Source organism: Xyrauchen texanus, chromosome 24 (assembly GCF_025860055.1).
Source record: "Xyrauchen texanus isolate HMW12.3.18 chromosome 24, RBS_HiC_50CHRs, whole genome shotgun sequence".
NCBI classification, from domain to species: Eukaryota; Metazoa; Chordata; class Actinopteri; order Cypriniformes; family Catostomidae; genus Xyrauchen; species Xyrauchen texanus.
Genome location: NC_068299.1, coordinates 28,294,640 through 28,317,900, shown reverse-complemented (window position 1 = coordinate 28,317,900; position 23,261 = coordinate 28,294,640). Strand labels below are relative to the sequence as shown.

The following is a 23,261-nucleotide window of genomic DNA, read 5'->3' as shown; positions in this document are numbered from 1 at the left end:
AAATCACCAAATGACTAGCTTTTTAGCTGCAAAAAATGACACGATGACAACGCTAATTGATTGCAATTTCAAAAATAAAGCACATTGAGATCTTCTGAATATCTAAATTGTTTTTCCTAGAAAAAATAAATGATTTTTGATTGTCTTTTAATTGGTTCATTGTAATTGCAATTTTTTTCTAAAAGAAAATCAAATGGAGAATTTTGCTAAAGTCTCCTGCTTCTCAGATTTTTCTCCTAAAAAGAGACCTCAGTAATCTCACCTTTTTCCTCTAGTTTCAGAACACATCTATTTCTCTGTGCTCAGATTTGCCAAGATACAAAAGTCTGCAATCAAAAGTCAGGGTTTTCAATGTGAACACAAACATTTCCAAAGCCCAAATTATTGGAGATATAATAGTTTTATACCTCTACACTCTTACTGCATATCAACAAATGTCTAATTTGTGTCCATTTTATTTATCTTAAGGAATTTGGTAACACTCTACAATAAGATAGCATTAGTTTACGTTAGTTAACCCAGTAGTTAATACGAACTAACAATGAACAATATTTTTAGAGCATTAATAAACCTTGGTTAATGTTATTTTCTACATATTTCTTTTTTTTTTTTTTTACATTAAAAGTTGTTTATGTTAACATATGGGCATATGCAATTTTCCCTTCTTTTTTTTGGAATGTCCAATTCCCAATGTACACACTATGGCATATGATGACATAGTGACTCAAATCAGTCTGGGTGGCAGAGGACGGATCCCAGGCTTCACGCCACCCACCACAGCAACCATGCCCAACTCACCACTCGACCCACCAAGAGCAAAACACCTTATAGCGATCACGAGGGGTTACCCCATGTGACTCTACCCTCCCTAGTAACCGGGACAATTTGGTTGCTTAGGAGACCCGGCTGGAGTCACTCATCACACCTTGGGATTCGAACTCCAGGGGTGGTAGCCAGCGTCTTTACCACTGAGCTATCAGGGTCCCCCAACAATAGTATTTTGATAAAAAACCAAATGCATTAACTAACTTAACATTAACTAATTTAACATTAATTAACGTTAACCTTATTGTAAAGTGTCACCAGGAATTTTAAGAAAAACATCTGGGACAAAATTTACAATTAAATTAAACATAACTGCGATATAAATTACATTATGTCTCCCATGCTTTGAAAATATCTTAAGAGGTGCATTCTGTAAATGAGGACTCCTGAACTATGAAAGAGCAACCTCTCATCAAATACAATTTTATACTGGGCACTGCTAATGTCTGCTATCAGAGGAAATAAAAGAAGGAGTGAAAGATTGAGAGAGATACAATTTATCCACCAAACACCTGTTTCTAACCCCAGCCATGAAACTCAAGCTCCCAACGCTGTTTTATGGGAGCAAAGGGTCAAGTGAGGTCAAAGGTCGAAAGACTGACTTTCTAGAAAAGAGCAGCAGTCCGTGTTCTTAGTCACGTTGTGACCTCAGGTGAAAACACCTTATATAGTATCACAATTAGAAAAGGTCATGCCGACAAACACCTAAGAGAAACATATGAGATGACGCCTTTATCAAATCAGGTATCATTGTAACATTAAAACAACTTCAAGGATGAACTGAGCCATAAGCTCTTTTAAAGATCAGTCCAATGCTGTGAGTCAGAATGTCAAAAAGGGTTAGACATGCCTCACCACTTTAGCAGTGAATGGAAAGAATAATAGGATTTCTACAAAGAATAAAGGCCTCTACAAAACCAAAATCGTTCACAGCTACAGACTCTCCACTTTGCTATGGGAGAATGGCTAACATAAACACTGAAAAATAGTTATACACAGACAGTTATTTCCCATAAATAAACAGAAGTGATTCACAAGTCTATGGAAGACACACGAGAGCTGGAATTGAGAGAGGATTTACAGAGAGAGAGAGAGAGAGAGAGCGCGAGAGAGAGAGACATCTGAAGCTGCCCAATTCAAAAGGATTGCAAATCACTTAGGGACACGATATCACCATCACCACTCTGGTTTTATAACACAGTGGAAAAGAGGCAACGTGTGGCATCTTTTAAACCGTGCACACACAAATTTCAGGGCTGCCCAGCACTCCGTCAGTAAATCTTAGCAGGAGAGAGGTGGGAGCAGGCAACATGTCAGACACTCTTTACTCTGTCTGTCTTACCATTTATTTCCCATTAACTCCCAGCATGCTCGCTGTTTTTTGTTCCACTGGCATATAGAGAAGGTCAGGCTGGCCCTCTCTGCCAACACAGCAGTGGCTCACAGACATGTGAATACCATGAAAGTTCCTTGGTTTGATGAGACATACAACAGACACATGAACACACATACCAGCCTGTATAAGCAGGGTTCAGTGGTTGTCATGGAGATTACACACACACTCTCTCTCTCACTCACACAAAAACACACACATGCACACACACACACACACACACACACACACACACACACACACACGTTCACCTAGCTAGCTAAATACCATAGACTCCTGTTGTTTTTACATAAATCTAATTAGACTAACTATAACACTAACTATAACACTACTCTTAAAGGAGAGCAATTATGCCCCTTTTTACAAGATGTAATATAAGAATCTGGTGTCCCCAGAATGTGTCTATGAATTATTTTCAGATCAAAATACCCAACAGATAATTTATTATACCCCGTTATAAACGCCTCTTTTTGGGTGGAAAAAAAAACACACGCTGTTTTCGTGTGTGTCTCTTTAAATGCAAATCAGCTGGTGCTCCCTGCCCCAGACATAGCTCTGGTCTCCTTGAATACAATCAGAGACAATGGTAACTTTAGCTGCGTTCGCTGTGGAATCAGCTAACAAGCACACTTGGAAAGGCGATTTGCAAACATTCACAAAATATAAAGTGTAATACTTACATCTTCAGGACATAAAGCTGGAACACGAACAGTTGGTACTGATCCATGCTTGAGAATAAAAAAGAAATTAAATCCTACTTTATATTGACACTCATTCACAAAGCAGTACGGTGTAAAATTATTTGCCCAAACATACACGAATATTGTATGTTTGGGGCATATTTCCTTCAAAAACAAAACTTGTCTGTGGCGTCTTCAGTGACTGTAGACAGTGCTGGAGTACATGAAGACTCTTATGTTCACTTTAACAGCCAACAACAGAACACTTATGATGCTTACAAAGCTGAGACATTATTCTTCTCACTGTATCTGCTCCAGTGCGGAAAAGAATAACGGACTGTGTGTAGATCACTCAGGGGAGGCTCTATGATAATAGGGTGGAGTCTGTCACCAGTCGTGGGTGAGGCTTGCTCTAACGTGACGTCACATTTGAGCAGTAACGAAAACCATTCATTTTGACACACTGTTTTTAATAGGAATATAAGAAAGTGGAGTGGGTGGACTTTTAACATTGCAGGGTGGTTGTGTACACACACTGTCGACTCACATTTATGCACAAACACCATGTAAAAGTGAATTTTGCATAATAGGTCCCCTTTAAAAAACATATTAGTATTTTTAGAATAACAAAACATTTTAGACATTATTTACGAATAATTTTTATCTGTGAGGACATCCCAGGACATAACCAAAGAGATGTTTTGTGAGATTTAGCTACAATTTATTGCTACAACCCCCCCATTTCCTACACTTTTATAAATAAAACTTCCCCCAGAGTCCATTATATTATATGATTTTATATTTAGGGCTGTCGATTTACATTTACATTTATGCATTTGGCAGACACTTTTATCCAATGCGACTTACAGAGCCCTTATTACAGGGACAATCCCCCCGGAGCAACCTGGAGTTAAGTGCCTTGCTCAAGGAGACAATGGTGGTGGCTGTGGGGCTTGAACCAGCGTCCTTCTGATTACCAGATTACAGTTATGTGCTTAGACCACTACACCACCACCACTTAATGTGGGATTTAATGCGTTAATTCAGTGCAATTAATTTGACTAAAAATAACGCGTTTTAAAAATTAACGGCATTAATCACAATGCCCCCGGACCGCAATATGGAAGATTCCTGAGAAATGCAAGCTTGTAGTACCACCTGTTTATGCCAGAGGGCAGTAAGTGAAACTTCAGCTGCGTGGCAATGCGCAGTTTATACAGTGAAGAAAACAACCATCCAGCAGCAGAACAACACAAACATGCTTATGTTCTTGCGTTCAAAACACTTGATGGAGCGCAAATCCGAACTAAGGGATCTCAATATGTGTTCTAAGAATTAAACTATATTTAACTTGACACAGTGACCTAAAATGTTTATGTTTTATGTTGTTATGTTTTACGCTACACAAGCATGTCTGATGCAGCTGTTCATTGACGGGACCTTAAACAAGCCCTCATAATAAATCACCAACTGATTGACAAATTCACTTGTGAAATGGATTGCTGTGAACTGTATGCCAATGATTGGCTTATGTTCAATAATATTGTATTCTAAAACTGTTTTTGTATTGTCTTATTAATGATGAACTCTTCTGCCACAAGAATGTAATGCATTTTAATTATCTGAATATTTTGTATTTTTAAATATTTAAGATAACTATGTATAATTATATATTGATATAAATATGCATAATCTTTATATATTGAATTATTGTTATATGAGGGGCTTTCTCAGCAAATATTTGTATATGCGATTAATCAAGATTAATTAATTGGGACACCATGCAATTAATTTGATTAAAAATGCTAATCGATTGACAGCCCTAATATATAAAGTATGTCACAAAAGTGAGTACACCCCTCACATTTTTGTATGTATTTGATTATATCTTTTCATGTGACAACACTGAAGAAATGACACTTTGCTACAATGTAAAAAAGTGAGTGTACAGCTTGTATAACAGTGTAAATTTGCTGTCCCCTCAAAATAACTCAACACACAGCCATTAATGTCTAAACCACTGGCAACAAAAGTGAGTACGCCCCTAAGTGAAAATGTCAAAATTGGGCCCAATTAGCCATTTTCCCTCCCCATGGCATCTCATGGCAAAGAACTCTCTGAGGATCTGAAAAAAGACCCTGACACTGAGCTGCAGCACGGTGGCCAAGACCATACAGCGGTTTAACAGGACAGGTTCCACTCAGAACAGGCCTCGCCATGGTCGACCAAAGAAGTTGAGTGCACATGCTCAGCATCATATCCAGAGGTCTGCATTGCTGTCATCCCATAAGGAAGCCTCTTCTAAAGATGCTGCACAAGAAAGCCTGCAAACAGTTTGCTGAAGTCAAGCAGACTAAGGACATGGATTACTGGAACCATGTCCTGTGGTCTGATGAGTCCAAGATAAACTTATTTGGTTCAGATGGTGTCAAGCGTGTGTGGCGGAAACCAGGTGAGGAGTACAAAGACAAGTGTGTCTTGCCTACAGTCAAGCATGGTGGTGGGAGTGTCATGGTCTGGGGCTGCATGAGTGCTGCTGGCACTGGGGAGCTACAGATCATTGAGGGAACCATGAATGCCAACATGTACGGTTACATACTGAAGCAGAGCATGATCCCCTCCCTTCGGAGACTGGGCCGCAGGGCAGTATTCCAGCATGATAACGACCCCAAACATACCTCCAAGAGGACCACTGCCTTGCTAAAGAAGCTAAAGAAGCTGAGGGTGAAGGTGATGGACTGGCCAAGCATGTCTCCAGACCTAAACCCTATTAAGCATCTGTGGGGCATCCTCAAACGGAAGGTGGAGGAGCACGAGGTCTCAAACATCCACCAGCTGTGTGATGTCATCATGGAGGAGTGTAAGAGGACTCCAATGGCAACCTGTGAAGTTCTTGTGAACTCTATGCCCAAGAGGGTTAAAGCAGTGCTGGAAAATAATGGTGGCCACACAAAATATTGACACTTTGGGCCCGATTTGGACATTTTCACTTAGGGGTGTACTCACTTTTGTTGCCAGAGGTTTAGACATTAATGGCTGTGTGTTGAGTTATTTTGAGGGGACAACAAATCTACACTGTTATACAAGTTGTACACTCACTAATTTACATTGTAGCAAAGTGTCATTTCTTCAGTGTTGTCACATGAAAAGATATAATCAAATATTTAAAAATGTCAATCGATTGACAGCCCTAATTATATTATATTATATTATATTATATTATATTATATTATATTATATTATATTATATTATATTATATTATAGGGAAGGAGGTATTGCCCCAAGTGAAGGAGTTCAAGAACCACGGGGTATTGTTCATGAGTGAGGGGCCAATGGAGCGGGAGGTTGGCCGGAGAATCGGGGCAGTGGGGGCGGTATTGCACTCGCTCTATCGCACCGTTGTCATGAAAAGAGAGCTGAGCCAGAAGGCAAAGCTCTCGATCTACCAATCAATTTTCATTCCTACCCTCACCTATGGTCATGAAGGCTGGGTCATGACCGAAAGAACGAGGTCGCGAGTACAAGCGGGCAAAATGGGTTTCCTCAGAAAGGTGGCGGGCTCCCTAGGGAGGTGTTTCAGGCACGTCCAGCTGGGAGGAGGCCTTGGGGAAGACCCAGGATTAGGTGGAGAGATTACATCTCCACACTGGCCTGGGAACGCCTCGGGGTCCCCCAGTCAGAGCTGGTTAATGTGGCTCAGATAGGGAAGTTTGGGGCCCCCTGCTGGAGCTGATGCCCCCGCGACCCGACTTCGGATAAGCGGTTGAAGATGGATGGATGGATGGATATATTATATTATATTATATGCAATATTGTTTTACACAACACTGGCTAGCCTCTTTGCATGTGAAATGAGTAACGATAATTACTTACAGGTTGTGGGTTTGCTGTTGGTTCCAAAGTAGTTTGGTTCTAAGCTGAAGTACTTTAACTCTGACAAAGAGTTTCCCACTGCTTACAATATGATGTAAGGTAATATGGGATCAAAGAATTTGTTGTGATTCAGAGACAAACTATTTATAGGGCATTAAAGTATTAAGTAAAAAGTATAAAGTATTATGTTCCACAGTGGAACAACCAATGAGGCAGAGAGATGATATGTCCATATCTAAGGGTTGTTATTGAATGAAGAGAGCAGTCCAAAATACCATTCAAAATGATAAAACTGAATCCACTTATTAACCACTAAATTAGGCTGCACCAACTAAAGTAATTTCTAATGGTTAAATCAAGTAAAAATAAGGAACAATAACAATGTTCCCACTTTTTACTGTTTATAGTGATGTACATTAGACAATAACAATAAAAACAGCTATAAGATATGGTGAAAAAATCCCACAATTTCTCTGGGCTGTAGCTAAACCTATGATGTCTTTTACACCACAGAGAGGAAGAAAGAGAGCCGGAGTCTCTCTCTCCACTGCTGTAGGAAACAGACAGCTGCTATCAGGGTTAACGTAGATTGAGAGCTGAAGGGGTGGAGCAGCTGCTTAGACCACACACACACACACACGCGCGCGCGTTGTTGCAGCTATCCTTAGGAGGACTCTCCATAGATTTTTTTATACAAACTATAGATTCTATACCCTAAACCTAATCCTCACAAAAAACGTATTTTATGGGGGCACTAGAAATGTATTATGAACCACATTTATTGCATAATACCCTTATTACAATTATTACCAGTTTGTAACCTAAAAAATGTCCTCATAAACCACCCAAACCCGCCCCCACACTCACACACATAACACAAAGTCCTGAAGAACTGCCAGTCATGTACTGTAACTGCATACTAACCAGCTGAGTCGAGCCAAAGGAGCTAAAACTGGAATTTGAAGAAGAGCGCCCTCCTGGGAAATACTGGCAGAAGAACCAAGAATGTTTTCAAGTAAATGAAGGGGCTTTGAGTATGTTGGTGTCGAACAAGGTATGCATTTGTGTATGTGCTATGTTGTCCTATATGTTTATTGACTAAAAGAACAGACCGTAAACCAATTTCACACTCTATTGTAATGTCTCAGAAAAAGTATTGTGGTAGTACCATGGTACAGTGATAGTATCATATAATATTTAATCATTACTGTATGTACCATGGTATTTACATGTAGTCCAAGGTACTTCAAAGAAAACTATACACTCACCTAAAGGATTATTAGGAACACCTGTTCAATTTCTCATTAATGCAATTATCTAATCAACCAATCACATGGCAGTTGCTTCAATGCATTTATGGGTGTGGTCCTGGTCAAGACAATTTCCTGAACTCCAAACTGAATGTCAGAATGGGAAAGAAAGGTGATTTAAGCAATTTTGAGCGTGGCATGGTTGTTGGTGCCAGACGGGCCGGTCTGAGTATTTCACAATCTGCTCAGTTACTGGGATTTTCACGCACAACCATTTCTAGGGTTTACAAAGAATGGTGTGAAAAGGGTAAAACATCCAGTATGTGGCAGTCCCGTGGGCGAAAATGCCTTGTTGATGCTAGAGGTCAGAGGAGTATGGGCCGACTGATTCAAGCTGATAGAAGAGCAACTTTGCCTGAAATAACCACTCGTTACAACCGAGGTATGCAGCAAAGCATTTGTGAAGCCACAACACGCACAACCTTGAGGCGGATGGGCTACAACAGCAGAAGACCCCACCGGGTACCACTCATCTCCACTACAAACAGGAAAAAGAGGCTACAATTTGCAAGAGCTCACCAAAATTGAACAGTTGAAGACTGGAAAAATGTTGCCTGGTCTGATGAGTCTCGATTTCTGTTGAGACATTCAGATGGTAGAGTCAGAATTTGGCGTAAACAGAATGAGAACATGCATCCATCATGCCTTGTTACCACTGTGTATGCTGGTGGTGGTAGTGTAATGTGTGGGGGATGTTTTCTTGGCACACTTTAGGCCCCTTAGTGCCAATTGGGCATCGTTTAAATGCCACGGCCTACCTGAGCATTGTTTCTGACCATGTCCATCCCTTTATGGCCACCATGTACCCATCCTCTGATGGCTACTTCCAGCAGGATAATGCACCATGTCACAAAGCTCGAATCATTTCAAATTGGTTTCTTGAACATGACAATGAGTTCACTGTACTAAAATGGCCCCCACAGTCACCAGATCTCAACCCAATAGAGCATCTTTGGGATGTGGTGGAACGGGAGCTTCGTGCCCTGGATGTGCATCCCACAAATCTCCATCAACTGCAAGATGCTATCCTATCAATATGGGCCAACATTTCTAAAGAATGCTTTCAGCACATCAATGCCACGTAGAATTAAGGCAGTTAAGACAGTATTAGTATGGTGTTCCTAATAATCCTTTAGGTGAGTGTATAGTACTACCATGGTACCAAATAACCCTTGTATTACCATGGTACCACTATTAGTGCAGTGTTTGTAAAACATCTTTTACAAACGTCTTGGATCCAGTTGTTAGAGTTAAGCTTTGACTGGCCACCCAGTTTATCTACCCATGTCAACAACAACACCTATCCTCCAATTCCTGCACTTTGACCCTTACTGCCCATGCCATTTAGGCTCAAGCCACCCAGTATCCATGCTGCTGTCACACACTGCACTGGTCATCCATCATGAACCTGACCCTAGTGGAAAAATACACTTCAAAGTGTTGGATGGGAAACTTTCTTGCAGGATTAAGACTCAGCCAGACACATATTCACACCATTAATCAATGTCCACACTCCAGCTCAAGTGATACTCAGCAGTGACAGCAGGGAAAAAGTTGTTTTCACTGAGAACGAGCATCAATTCTGCTGATGCCTGTAAAATTGACATTAAAATGATTTTTCCAAATTATTTTGTTTATCACAGACCAGTGGTCAGGAAATGGCCCAGTTGGGCAAGAAGCTAAAATTCATATTAGGCCTTCTTATATTTTCACTGGCTACACCACAAAATTTTGTATTTGTTATTTTAGCATTAGCAACATATTTTGTAAGGTGTAAGAAAGTTTATAAGTAACACTGTAAAATAAGGTTGTATTCGTTAAAATTAGCTAATGCATTATGAACTAACAATGAACAATTGACCCTTCCCTAAGCCCGCCATAAAAGCACTTCTGTTCACAACTGTTGCCCTGCCGCCATTACTCTGACACGTGTTTGCTACTTTCCAATGGCAGACTATGGAAGTAATGTGTGTTTGAGTACTTTTAAGCAGGATTTTATAAAAAATAATCCAAAAAAGAAAAACACATTGTTGCCAGGTCATTTGTAATAGTGACACTAATTACCCAGAGAGGATAACCGCAGCGTTTTTAAATAAATCTGGAGAAGAGTATGTTATGAATTAAACTGTATCAGCCCTCATTCACAAATGAACATATAACATCTGCAATGACACCTACACTTGCATCAAGGTAAAATAAAGCTAATTAACTGAACGTTAATTCATTTATATACAGTATTCACAGTAAAAAGTATCTTGTTAAATTTACGGTAAAAGAACTGGCAGCAGTGGTTCCAGAAATTCCATGTGAAATATACACTAACCACGTTTCAGGGTTTACGGGATGTAATTTTGATTCTGTATATTTGATCTGTATATATTCTGTATATTTTATGGGGCATTACCGTCATTTATATTATTAAATAATAAACTTGATATATTAGCCTTCTGAAACTGTAAAAATCTGCTTTTCAGTATATAATGTATTGTTAATTACCGTGGTAACTACAGAAGGGCACATGATGACATGAAGTTCATCAATAGTGACTCTTCCAGGAGCAATGAACAATAAACATGTAGAGACAGTCACTCACACAAACACTAAACACCATCAGGGTAACACATATGAGATTTAAATAATGCAGTAAACATGAACTAAACTACATCAGATATAAAACAGAACACCCCAAAGTACATAACTGATATTAAAAATAAGATGAAACATAACTATTCCCATAAAATATAATGAAATGTAATGGGTCACACAGGAAATTCTGGAAACGCTAGATTATTGTTTTTTACTGTAATGCTACATGTACTCTTTTGTTAAACATAATATACATTTTAACCATTAATTATATTGGAAATCATACTTTTTACATCTAAAAAATATTTTTTTTTTACACCATTTTATCGTAAAACTACATGTATTGTCTTTTTAAATATATATATTTTTTAAATTATATACTTTACATTAACTACTCGTTAACTAATTTACGTTGTTTAACTGTAGCATTTTTACAGTCTTTTACCGTTAAAATTACAAAAAATGTGTACAGTGTTGATTCAAGTCATAGCAAATGCGATTCAATGCGATACAAATGCGGTCACAGCATCAAAATGAGTGTTATGAGACATTATAAACAGCTCTGTTCATGTACGCTAATGTTATTAGATGTGTAATCGCTATTAAATTACGTTTTTCTCTTTTCAAGTGACTGCAATAATTGTTTGCCTTGATTCTGATTCACAGTTTCCACAGTTTTCAATCAAATTACTATAATTTAACAATTTCTTTTTCAAAAGACTTCAGATAAATATGCATTAAAATGTCACTCTTCATATCATCTTACATAAAATTATGATCCATTCCGTTTATGAGAATATTTTGCCAAAAAACACATCGTTCACGGCAATCTTCCATTAATTCCAATAGGGAGTTCTACAGAGCTTGTCAGAGCGAGCAACCGTAACCAAGGGGGGCGGAGCTAAGTGAAGAGTCAATTGTATTTAAATGAAATAACATTAACTACAATTAGTGAATGCTGTAAAAAAAAAATATGTTAATTGTTAATTCATGTTAACTATTAACAATGCATTAACTAATGTTAACAATAGAACCTTAGATTTTATTTTTATATTTGTATTGACATTAAGATTCTTTTACACAAATTAGTTAACAAAAAGTTACAAATTATTTACAAGGTATTTAATTTGCAATTGTAACTGGAAATGATGCAGCTGAAGTGTAACTCCATGTCATCTATAAAAACATCAACACTTTTGCTGAAAAATTACGGCATATAGTAATTTAGGTAGTAACACTTTACAATAAGGTGCAATACATTCTTTAACATTAGTTAATGCAATTAGTATCAAGAACTAACAATGAACAAAATATTATTTACAACTTTAATTATTGTTGACCAGAGGTCAATCACACAGGATACCATTCTTGTGTTTAAACAAAAGCTACAACGGTTATTTGTAGAGTGGAATGGAACAAAACACAAGTGCCTTGATACACAGTAAACTTTTATACTGAACACGCGTCTTAAAAATGCAACACTCGTTTCATAAATGCTGAAAAACAGTGCCACAATGGTCAAAGATGTCTGTCTTGTGCATGTTTCCATAGAATAACAATAAAAAAGGGTCTTATGTGAAAAAGGTACCTTTGCAAGGTATACAAGCACACGATAACAGAGCAGCGATAGGGCAAGTAGCAGTTCCATCAATTGGCCTGAAACAGTCTGCTGAGCCCTCTAGTCAGTTATTTTCTCCAGGTTTTTTAAACAGACTCTCGTCTCTTTCATACTGAGGCTTTTGCTGTGCACTCAAGACAACCTGAGTATATTTCAATCAGGCTTTCCAGATCATTAGCTTTAAGTGTCTTTAATTAACTAAGTCTAATTAGAACCAACACAGTGAGAGCTTAAGTTATGACACTGAAGCAGGGATCCATAAAAGCCTGCATGTTCTGTATAGTTGGAGTAAATGAATGACTCAAGAGCAATTCCATTTGACATGTCTGTTTCTTCAGTACTGACAGCGAGAATAAAGAGATAGTGTAGAGAGGCATACAGGGTCTTATCACATGTCTTACCTTGAACAGAAGCCCAGAGTTCAGCTCCTAAAAACGGCAGAGATTCAGGACTGTTGGAGTCTTTACAAATCACCAGAGCCCCACTGCATCATCCACCTCCACTCACACACACATCTGCAGACACACAAACACATACTGAGGATGGGGCAAGTTTACAATTGGTTTATAAATATGTTATGTATATATAAATATGTATATATGTGTGTGTATATATATATATATATATATATATATATATATATATATATATATATATATATATATATATATATACGCTATACATAATACAAATTATTCTTTTTTATTTTTTATAAAAATATCTCAACATTCAATTTATCAGGTTAATAAATTGTAGGATAATAAGACTTTTCTTCAAAGTATCTTGTTTTAAGCATAAAACTCACTTTTTTAGATTCCAAATTAAAAAAAGAAGAAATTGAAATAGTGTTTAAAAAACTTAATTTAAGATATATTCTCAGAAAATAAGTCTTAAAGGGATAGCTCACCAAAAAAAATTTACATTCTGTCATTACATCAACCGGTCCTTTTGTTTTTCACAAAAGAAAGTAATATGGGTTAAAAACAACACAATGGTGAGTAAATGATGACTGAAGTGATTTAAAAAAAGAAGCAAGCAGAACACATTCAGAACACAAACAGACACCAATGAAAAATATTCCTTTTGTCAATTAAAAACAATAAAAACAGCATGTGGGAAAGACTAGCGGGCCCCTACCATCTGTCCATCTCCTGAGTGGATATGACAGAGTTCAAGTATGCATACTTTAAGGCAAAAAGCCTGTTATTATGTTAAACTAGAAGCATAATAAGATCATGGCTTTCTGAGGGGGCAGTAGTTTTTCTTTTTCTCCTTGGCTATCAGACTGTGCTTCTTAGAGGACAGTATATGTCAGAGCAGGAGAGACTAGTATAATCTGTGAAAGTTTTAAGTTCCTCAAACCAAAATACTGTATCTGCTTGGCACATCTTAGTTCTGAGATGAGTGGAAGGGCACACTGCCCCACAGTGGACCGTACCCTACAATACGTCTGTTAGGAAGGATAGAGTAAAGAATATAAAGACATAGAAAGTCTATGTGTGTCATTTAAGTGAAGTCTAGACTGAATAATCAGTTGCCAATTTGCTAAAAATCATTTTTGGCAATGACCCTGTGCAGCTGTTTTGCATGAAGGTATGCAGGTACAAGTCCTATCTACATGTATGTTTGAAATCTCCAAAACTGTTGGCTAAGATTATGTTTCAATAAAATAGTTCAAATCAACAGTAAAATGGTATAATGGAAATTTTGCTTCTTATGCTGAAATGATACTGTATATAAACAGTATATGTATGCTATATAGGCCTATATATACCTTAGATTTAATAAAAATAATTGAGCAACAGCGTCCTTTTTACTGTAATAAAATGAGACTAATAATTGGAAACAATGGGAATAGTAAAAAATAAAATCCGGACAAGTTATGGTAATAAGAACTATGGGGTAAAATGTGCTTAAGTGCCCTAAAATTAATGCAATAATGCACAATGCAAAAATATTAATGGTCCTAAATTTAAGTTAAATTTTCTTTATGTAAAATATAGTATAATATTTTTTGGTTTTGATTTAGGATTAATGACAGGGCATTTTCTTGACAGGTTTTGTGTGAATCACCCAAGTTGATTGCCTCTGTCAACTGAAAGGTGGACTTTCATTTCTAGAGCCACATTACTGAGCATTGCCATTTCATTTTCAAGTGGCCTGTCTCCTCATATTGTCTCTGCCCTGTGCTCTTCAGCAAGGTTTAATGGCCTCATGAAATGGTTGGAATGCAATTTTCCCTGTGTTGACATATTTCCAGAAGAAAAAGAATGTACATTTGAAATGAGTGTATGTTATAAAAAGTTTTATTTATCAACTTTGAGGAGGAAAAAGCATATAGATGGCCTCAAAGCTAATAGACATGGACTGAAAGACAGAAACTCCAATACAGAGTCTTTAACTGCTTCACTACATAAGTAATACCCGCTCTATCTGTAAGTGTTTGTGTACCACCTGAAAACCATTGTACAATATCAACATGGCATGCACTCAACTAAAAATAATAATAATTACAAATAAAAAACAGTTTTTAGGAATTTCCTACCACAATCTCTGACAGGCACCTTGTTAAGCTTTGTGCTTCCTGTTACAATATGGCAAGGCCGTCTCATAATTCATGGTGAGATGAGATACTGTATCACAGAGTTTACACATGCTCCTCAAGGGACTAATCTGCAGGGATTGTCCTCTCTCTCCTCCTATATACTTAGTCAGGAATGCTAGTTAATGTCTACTGTGTGTAATAAAAATAGTGTGAAGAATGAAGTGGAGATTAGAGAGGAATGCATTTGTAGTTATCTCTTTGCTTCAGTTATCAAACAGTTTCGTGTGTACTAGCACCTCTGAAAGTGGGTCACATCTACATGAGCTTACAGTCATACAGACAAACACACTGCAGTGACACACGTGGAGAAGAGAGGGGAAAGGGAGGTTCACACGTGCCTAATCCCGCCTGCCATACAGAGAGCATGACTGGGAAAATAAAGTGGGAGATAGGGGGTCTTAGACAGCTGTGTATAACAGTGCAACACACACTCACATGTTTGATGAATTCTTAAAGGTGCACTTAGTAATTTTTTTCCCATTAAAATGTTTTAGTCCCCAAAAAATTACTTGAAATTTTTAAACATTTGTATAAAATCATGACCACTCACATGAGATGAGGACTCCAGTCATATCAGTAACCTTATAAAAGCTGTTTTATTCTACATAGGGCAGGGACACCCTCATGGGGGCACCCATGTTAGAAATAGAATCACATAAAAAGTTGAATACTACTCACTTTATATTCCGGGTTCAATACAAGCAAAGATCAATTGACAGTATATTATGTTGATTACCACATAAATTAATTTCTTTTAAAAAAAGCAAAAACCAAGGATACACTGACGCAGTTACAATGAAAGTGAATGTGGCCAATTTTTGGAGGGTTTAAATGCAGAAATGTAAATCTTATTTTTTTTTATAAAAGCACTTACATAAATTATTCTGTTAAATCTCATGTATTAATTGAGCCGTAAAGTCATTATATCATCATTTTTACAGTCATTTTAGGGTTTTAGGGTTTGTTGACATTATATTGTCATGGCATAAAAAATTTAAAATTGACTATATAGTATACACTTAAAAGGTTAGTAAGTGATTTTATCGCACTACAATCATGTTAACACACATATTGTTTATGTCTTGTGCCTATACTTTTGAAACAGTGAGTACTTTAACTTTTATGGATTGGCCCCATTCACTTCCATACAACAACCTAAATTTTGGCTTTTTTAAAAGAAGGAGGGAAGAGGTGAAATACATTTTTGTGGTAATGTAAACGTTCTAGCAGCAGACTCACAGCTGTACATCATCACGCCATTTTCTAGTTATCTCCTAGCCAATCATATATCAGCCATTGCTTTAAAATCCTGCTTTCAATCTACCTCTTTTCTGTTTCAGAGTGTCAACACGGCAACCTCCTCCTCCCCATCGCCACCAGTTGAGTCCCATCTTACACTGGGGTGGCTCCTCGCCCCCTGCCTCCTATCTCCGGCAAGATCTGATGGTTCGAGTGGCAATGTCATCAGACTGCCAGATGGGGCTTGTGCCAAAAGAGATTTTACAATTCTGTGTTCACTATTATTTCATGAAATGTCCTTTGAACTTTACTGTGCGTCTGTGCTTTGTCCTGATAGAAATCTATATTATGCCAAAAATACTGTCAATTGAATTTAACTTGCATGGAACCTGGAATCTTCCTTTAATCTCAGTAACCGTCTTGTTATTGGACACTTTCACTCTTGGATTAAATTAATCATGGCTGATTGTGAATAGTGAATTTCTACAATGGCATCTGTAACTGATTTTAACTGATGCTTCATCCACACCACTAGTGTCACTATAAGCCCAAGATGAGCATGAACAAAACATGAGCAAAAAGTTACTGATTGCCTTTAAAGCTGAAGAGTGTAACACCTGCAACCTCTAGAGTCAGCAAAAAATAATGACCATTTTCAAACAAGTTTCCTGAACACTAACTCCTTCTGGCATTGGTCAGTCAGATAATCTTGCCCAAAACTCACAATTGGTTGAGCCAATGGTTTCATAGCACCACAAAGCCAGAGTGTTTACATGTTTTGGGGAAATCAACATCCCAGCCTCATGACAAGTCATAATAACAGTGTGAGATGGCAAAATCATAAGGGTAAGCTAGTACAAAAACTTTTACTACCATAAAGAAAAATAAATGAACATACAAACAATATTATTATGATTTTTCCTAAGTTTATCTACTAACCCAAACCTAACCATAAAGTCTAACCTCTTACCCAAACCCTAAACCATGGTTTTAACAGTAAAATAAAGGAAAATCAACACATTCTTGCGCTAATAAAAAACCCTAGATGCAGCACAATAAATAGAACAGAACGCAGGTGTTTTGAGATGCATTTTTTGAAAGTTGACACAACATCTGAGATGTGGTACTGCAGCCAAATACATTCGTCTAGAGCTTGTTTACAAATAAAACCAGTGGAAAAACAGCAAAAACACTTCAGTTTGAACAGTCCCTTAGACTCAGTTCCAAACTGCACACTTGATGTATACCTGCAGTCTTGGAATGGCCATCACATGTGCATTTCCATGCAGTCAACATGAATTTATGATCCCCTTTTGTCATTTTAATTTTCAGAAGGATGCTCAGAGCACCCCCCTTTGTGTCCACTAGGCACTTTTGGTCTGCCCGTTTGCAGAGCTTGCACTGATATAGACTCCGCAGCAGACTACTACCTGAGAGACTACCAGAGTACGCTGCATTCCAGCAAAAAAGTGTGCACATGGATGAGGGCCGCAAAGGTTTATGGAAGCATTTGGGACAAGGCGTTACTCATTTGCTCACTCTCTTCCTTATCAGCCACCCAGAAATGCAAACATATTGTGCAGTAATCAATTAGTGAGCCACTATCTGCAAACTGATACAATATGGCCCATTGATTTTGCCATGACCTCAACTAGCCTGTGAGGTATAAACATATGCCTGTTGATTGGTGCAGCTATCTGATGTCAAGTTGCTCTACTACCATTCAAGCTGATCTGTCTTGCCATTCTAACTGAAAAAGAGGCTCTTCTTCTTGACCTCAAAGTCATTGTACAGAGGATGTGATAGGCAGGAGGTTGGACTCTTGCCAAAGTCTTGCTTTAAAAACTCTTCACATTCTCTCCATTAACCTTACAGTGTCTGTGTTTTCCTCCACCTGCTCTATTAGGTAACTGTACTCTTAAATGAGGTAAACATGCATCTGGCCATTCTAGGCCCAGTGAGGAGAAGTGGGTGACAGATGGTGAGGGCCAAGCATCAGTGATACAAGTACAGGGAGGGAGAAAAGCATCAATACCCTTCTCTCCCCACATCATCCCTGATTCCAGATGGGGACGTAACTCCATCTCTCTCATCATTCTTCCAGCCCAGAGAACCAAATGTCAGGCTATATGACAGGATAAAACAACACTAGCCTCACACCACAATACCAACACTTTCCAGGTTTGTACTTGGGGTTGCAATAGTGGTCTTAATTAAGGGTGATCTGAGGATTTTGAAGGTCAGGGAGTCAAAACATGGGTGGTTATATTCTGGTTATACCTTTGGTTCAAGACTGAATTTTGTTGTCTTTGAATTCTTTAAGTTAAAAAACATATGAAGTAGGACAAATACATTGAACATAGGAAAATATTATATACAGTGAGGTCCAAAAGTCTTAGACCAAATTGAAAATCAGAGATTTTAGTTTTATTTTATTACTATTTTTCAATTAGACATGGAAATAGAAAAGGTTTTAGAATTTTGTTAAAATTTAAACAAAGAAATGTTATGATCTAAAACGAAAAAGGAATATGAAGGTATGAAGATGCAGCACTATTTCTAATTCACTAACTAAATTAAAGCAAATTTGTGAGACTGATGCACAAACTTGCACAAACTTGTCCCGGCTCGAGTACATGCTGTCATTAGTAAAAGGGGGACACACCAAATACAAAACAATTCTAAAAATTCATGTACATTTTTCAAATCAATGTTTCATAAAACATGTTATGCTAATAATATAGGCCTAATGATATCTGTAATAAAATATTTTGTATTAAACAAGAAACATTTCCATTCACAGTCTCAGACCTTTGGACACTAATTTAATCTGATAGACAACATTTGAGTGGTGAAATGTGTTTATGGGAGAAAGTATGACAAGAACATGTTTCAGGTTTGAGGAAAAACAGGACGGTGGATTTTGTGCTATTTTTTTATTTCCATTATAGAGAATCCGATTACTGTCCAAATCACACAGTGCTGCTCCCGACCTCCAGGGTAGCATTAGCATTTTAATTTTCATAAAACTAACAACTGAGCCACATTAACTGACCTCTGCAGCATTGCAATTTGGCTCGGGGACAGAATGCTCACGTGGGCTTAAAACAGCCTATCTGAACCCATCCTGGTTAACCTGCTCTGCTCTGTACCCTCCATTATTTTCTAATCAACAGACCTCATCTCAAATTCTCCTTACATAAGAATCCTCTGTTGTATCAACACAGGTCAATCTAGGTTTTATTTTATCACATGACAGTGTTTCTGTACCCCTGTTGGCATATGATCTCAATGCAGATATGGGGCTCTATTTTCGTGAGTGTGAAAATTGGGGTGGGATCGTGTTAACTGTGGGTGTATTGTATGTAAATTATTTTCTTGAGAAATAGGCAATGCGCTAAGACATTCCAAAAGCAGGTTTGTTTTCAGCACTAAGTCCAAACTCAGTTCCTGCATCTTGGAGATTCCACCAGCAGGTGGTAATAAAGTTAATGTCAATATAGTGGAAGATCAAATTATGTCTCTGACGATCAGAGTTGGAGCTGTCTTATGAAACAAAAATTGTTAAACTTTCTAGAGTTTATGGTTTATTTTCCAATTATTACTATTATTATGTTTATATTTACAATTGCATTTATAATCTAATCTGTATTGTTGTTTTTCCACCTGTTGTCATACAATGATTTCTGTAAAAGTCACTGCAAAGGGTGATGGAGAAAGAAGTTGGAGAGGATAAAATGTTGATTATATTTTTATTTAGTTTGAAGTGTACTTTGAATTTTGGTTTCATTTTGTCATGTTTCAATGAATGAATTTAATCTGTGAATCAAAATCGACCAGTAGAAGTGAAGTGTGTGCAGATGCAATCGCAATAATTTTTAAATTTATTTTCTCCCCTTTTCTCCCAAATTTGGAATGCCCAATTCCTAATGCGGTCTAAATCCGCATGGTGGTGTAGTGACTCGCCTCAATCCGGGTGGTGGAGGATGAATCTCAGTTGCCTATTAGACCATCAATCCATGCATTTTATCGCATGGCTTGTTGAGCGTGTTACCGCAGAGATGTAGCATGTGTGGAGGCTTCACGGTATTCTCCGCAGTATCCATGCACAACTCACCACGCGCCCCACGGAGAGCGAGAACTACACATTATAGCGAGGAGGTTAACCCAAGTGACTCTACCCTCCCTAGCAACCGGGCCAATTTTGTTGCTGGCTGGAGTCACTCAGCACACCTAGGATTCGAACTCACGACTCCAGGGGTGGTAGTCAGCATCAGTACTCGCTGAGCTACCCCTTCGATACGATCACTATTAATACTATCCATGATTCTTGTGTTAATAGATGAAAATGATTCATTATACTTACATTCCCTATGATTTAACGGAGCCTACATCCAAATCCTGGCAAGGAAATGTTTTTGGTTACCGATGGCATTGTAGAAAAAAGTATTCCTCATAGTATCCGATAATAGTCCAGCTGATAGACCAGCATTTTGTGGAATGCCTACAAAATAAATCGAGTAGCATTCAGCTGGTCATGTGATTGTGATCTCAACAATGGCAATGCATGTTATTCCAATTTTACTCTGCAATTTGTCACAAATTTGTCCCCAGGTACTAACACACAAACAAACATTCTGTACGCTCTTATTTAGCAGCACAAACGGAAGCTTAAGAAAGCAGTACTCTTTTACACAGATGTACTTCAAATTGTCAGCGTCAGTATCCAAACTTCTCTCTGCAGTTGATTAATGTAGTTAATCTCCACTACTGTGTCATTAGCCACATGTAATGGGTCTAACAGCAGCACAGTGGTGTCAGTCTCACACAGTGTCTTCCATCTTTTCAGAGACGACTCAAGGGCACACAAGTTTAGCTGTGATGTGAGTGATGCTAAGCACACAACCGCACATCTGCCACTTCTTTGTTTAAGGTGCTTAAAAAACTCTGATATGACCTGAAGGAATCCTCATGCTTCAGCAGAATTCTGAGAACTTATTTGCTGATATGCTCTAGTTCAATGCTTGTCAACTGGTGGGTCATGATGAAAACATGGGAGATATGTTCTTATTGGGTAGCAAACAGCAGGGAAAAAACAATGCTAAATGCCAATAATAAATGTAACTAACCATATAATCATGCATAATTAGGATATAAAAATAAATAGGCTTGCAGACTTTTAAAAGGGAGGAGAAAACGCTTCCAATGTCTTTTGTGTTGATGTCAAAGGCTGTGCATGCAGTCAAAACAAAATTTGAACAAAATCTATCACTTGCTAGCCAAACAGGGCAGATGGCAAGATGGATATCTTCATCCTCGAAAATCAACACACAAATATATGCATGGTAAAAGAAAGCTAAGAAAGCCAAAGTAAAAGAAAATGCAACCTAGGCTGCATTAAAGGAATAGTTCACCCAAAAATGAAAATTATCTTATATTTAACTAACCCTCATGCCATCCCAGATGTGTATGACTTTCTTTCTTTAGCAGAACACAAATTAAGATTTTTAGAAGAATATTTAATCTCTGTAGGTCCATACAATGCAAGTGAAATTTGATCTGAACTAAGATGGTCAAAATCTCACATAAAGGCAGCATAAATGTAATCCATATGATCCAGTGGTTTAATCCACGTCTTCTAAAGTGATCCAGTCGTACTAAGATGTACAGTGAAAAAGGAGTTACATTTTGGTCTGTATGGTCCTTTGGGTCGCTTCACAAGACGTGGATTTAACCAATGGAATGATATGTATTACTTTTATGATGCTTTTATGAGATATTTGGACCTTCAGAGTTCTGGTCACCTATCACTTGAATTGCATGGACCTACAGAGCTGAAATATTATTTTATAAATCTTTAGGTAAGATTAGGTATATAAAGCAAATTTGCTTTCTACCCATCTTTATGTCAGGAGCATAATACTGATAATGCAATACAATGTTAATACTTTTTTGTCAGTCGGAATGACATTTTCTGTTCTCGTGACCTTTCTTTCTGTAGTTTGGACATTGTTTGCAAAAGACAGGACTGAGACATGTAAAAAAAACAGTCTTTTACCTGCTGTGTTACACATTTGATCCATATGTTACAGTCTATTAAACCTCATTACAAAGTCTTGAATTTAATGAGGGTGAGAAAATGATGAGAGACTTTTCATAATTTTGGGTGAACTATTTCTTAAATACAGGTTCACCTGCATGCAAGTATAAATGTACGTATATGTCTTTTATAGAATAGATTTATATTTATATATTTATAATAAATGTATTAATACACATTTATTAAATGAATTATTTAATAACAACAATAAAATGGGGCCTGGGTAGCTCAGTGAGTATTGACGCTGACTACCACCCCTGGAGTCACGGGTTCGAATCCAGGGTGTGCTGAGTGACTCCATCCAGGTCTCCTAAGCAACCAAATTGGCCCAGTTGCTAGTGAGGGTAGAGTCACATGGGGTAACCTCCTCATGGTCACAATAATGTGTGGTTCTCGTTTTCGGTGGGGCATGTGGTAAGTTGTGTGGATGCCACAGAGAATAGTATGAAGCCTCCACACATGCTGTGTCTGCGGTAACATGCTCAAAAAGCCACGTGATAAGATGTGTTACTGGATTGAGGTAAATACACCACGAGCATATTGGGAATTCCAAATTGAGGAGAAAATGGGAGAAAAAATAATAACAACAACATTTTAATAATTAAAAAAGATTTTTATATTTATTAAATTAATTATTTATTGAATAAATGTGCCAGCCACAATTTGTCTTGAACCTCAAAATTACTTGACTCCAAGAGCATGAAACCATTGAAATTCAAGAGACATTTTTCAAGGGGCATCAATTTCCTAATAACCCAATGTTATTCAAATAATTTTGCATATTTCTGGGCCTATTTAGTTCATGGTAACATTAATAATAATAATACAAAGGGCTGGGTCTCTACATGATATCCAGTGTAAAATCTGGATCCTTAAGCAAAACCAGTTGAGAACCACTGATCTAGGTCTTCTAGGGATGAGTGGTGTGATCCATGAAGCGTTGTCACTTCCAGCAGCATCGTTGCCGAGATTTATATTTAAATCTTGAGACAGCTGCAATTTAAGCATGAAGGGCACATCTGCCTGCAAGT

At 37.7% G+C, this 23,261-nt stretch overlaps 1 protein-coding gene across 1 annotated transcript in view; it reads right to left on the bottom strand.

The window, feature by feature from the left end:
* The window catches only part of LOC127617934 (leucine zipper putative tumor suppressor 2 homolog), a 95,513-nt gene that overhangs the window by 30,948 nt on the left and 41,304 nt on the right, over nt 1-23,261 (bottom strand). The window contains exon 2 of the mRNA XM_052090114.1: nt 12,688-12,801. The gene's annotated coding sequence lies outside the window, so the exon portion shown is untranslated. The remainder of the gene's footprint in view (nt 1-12,687; nt 12,802-23,261) is intronic.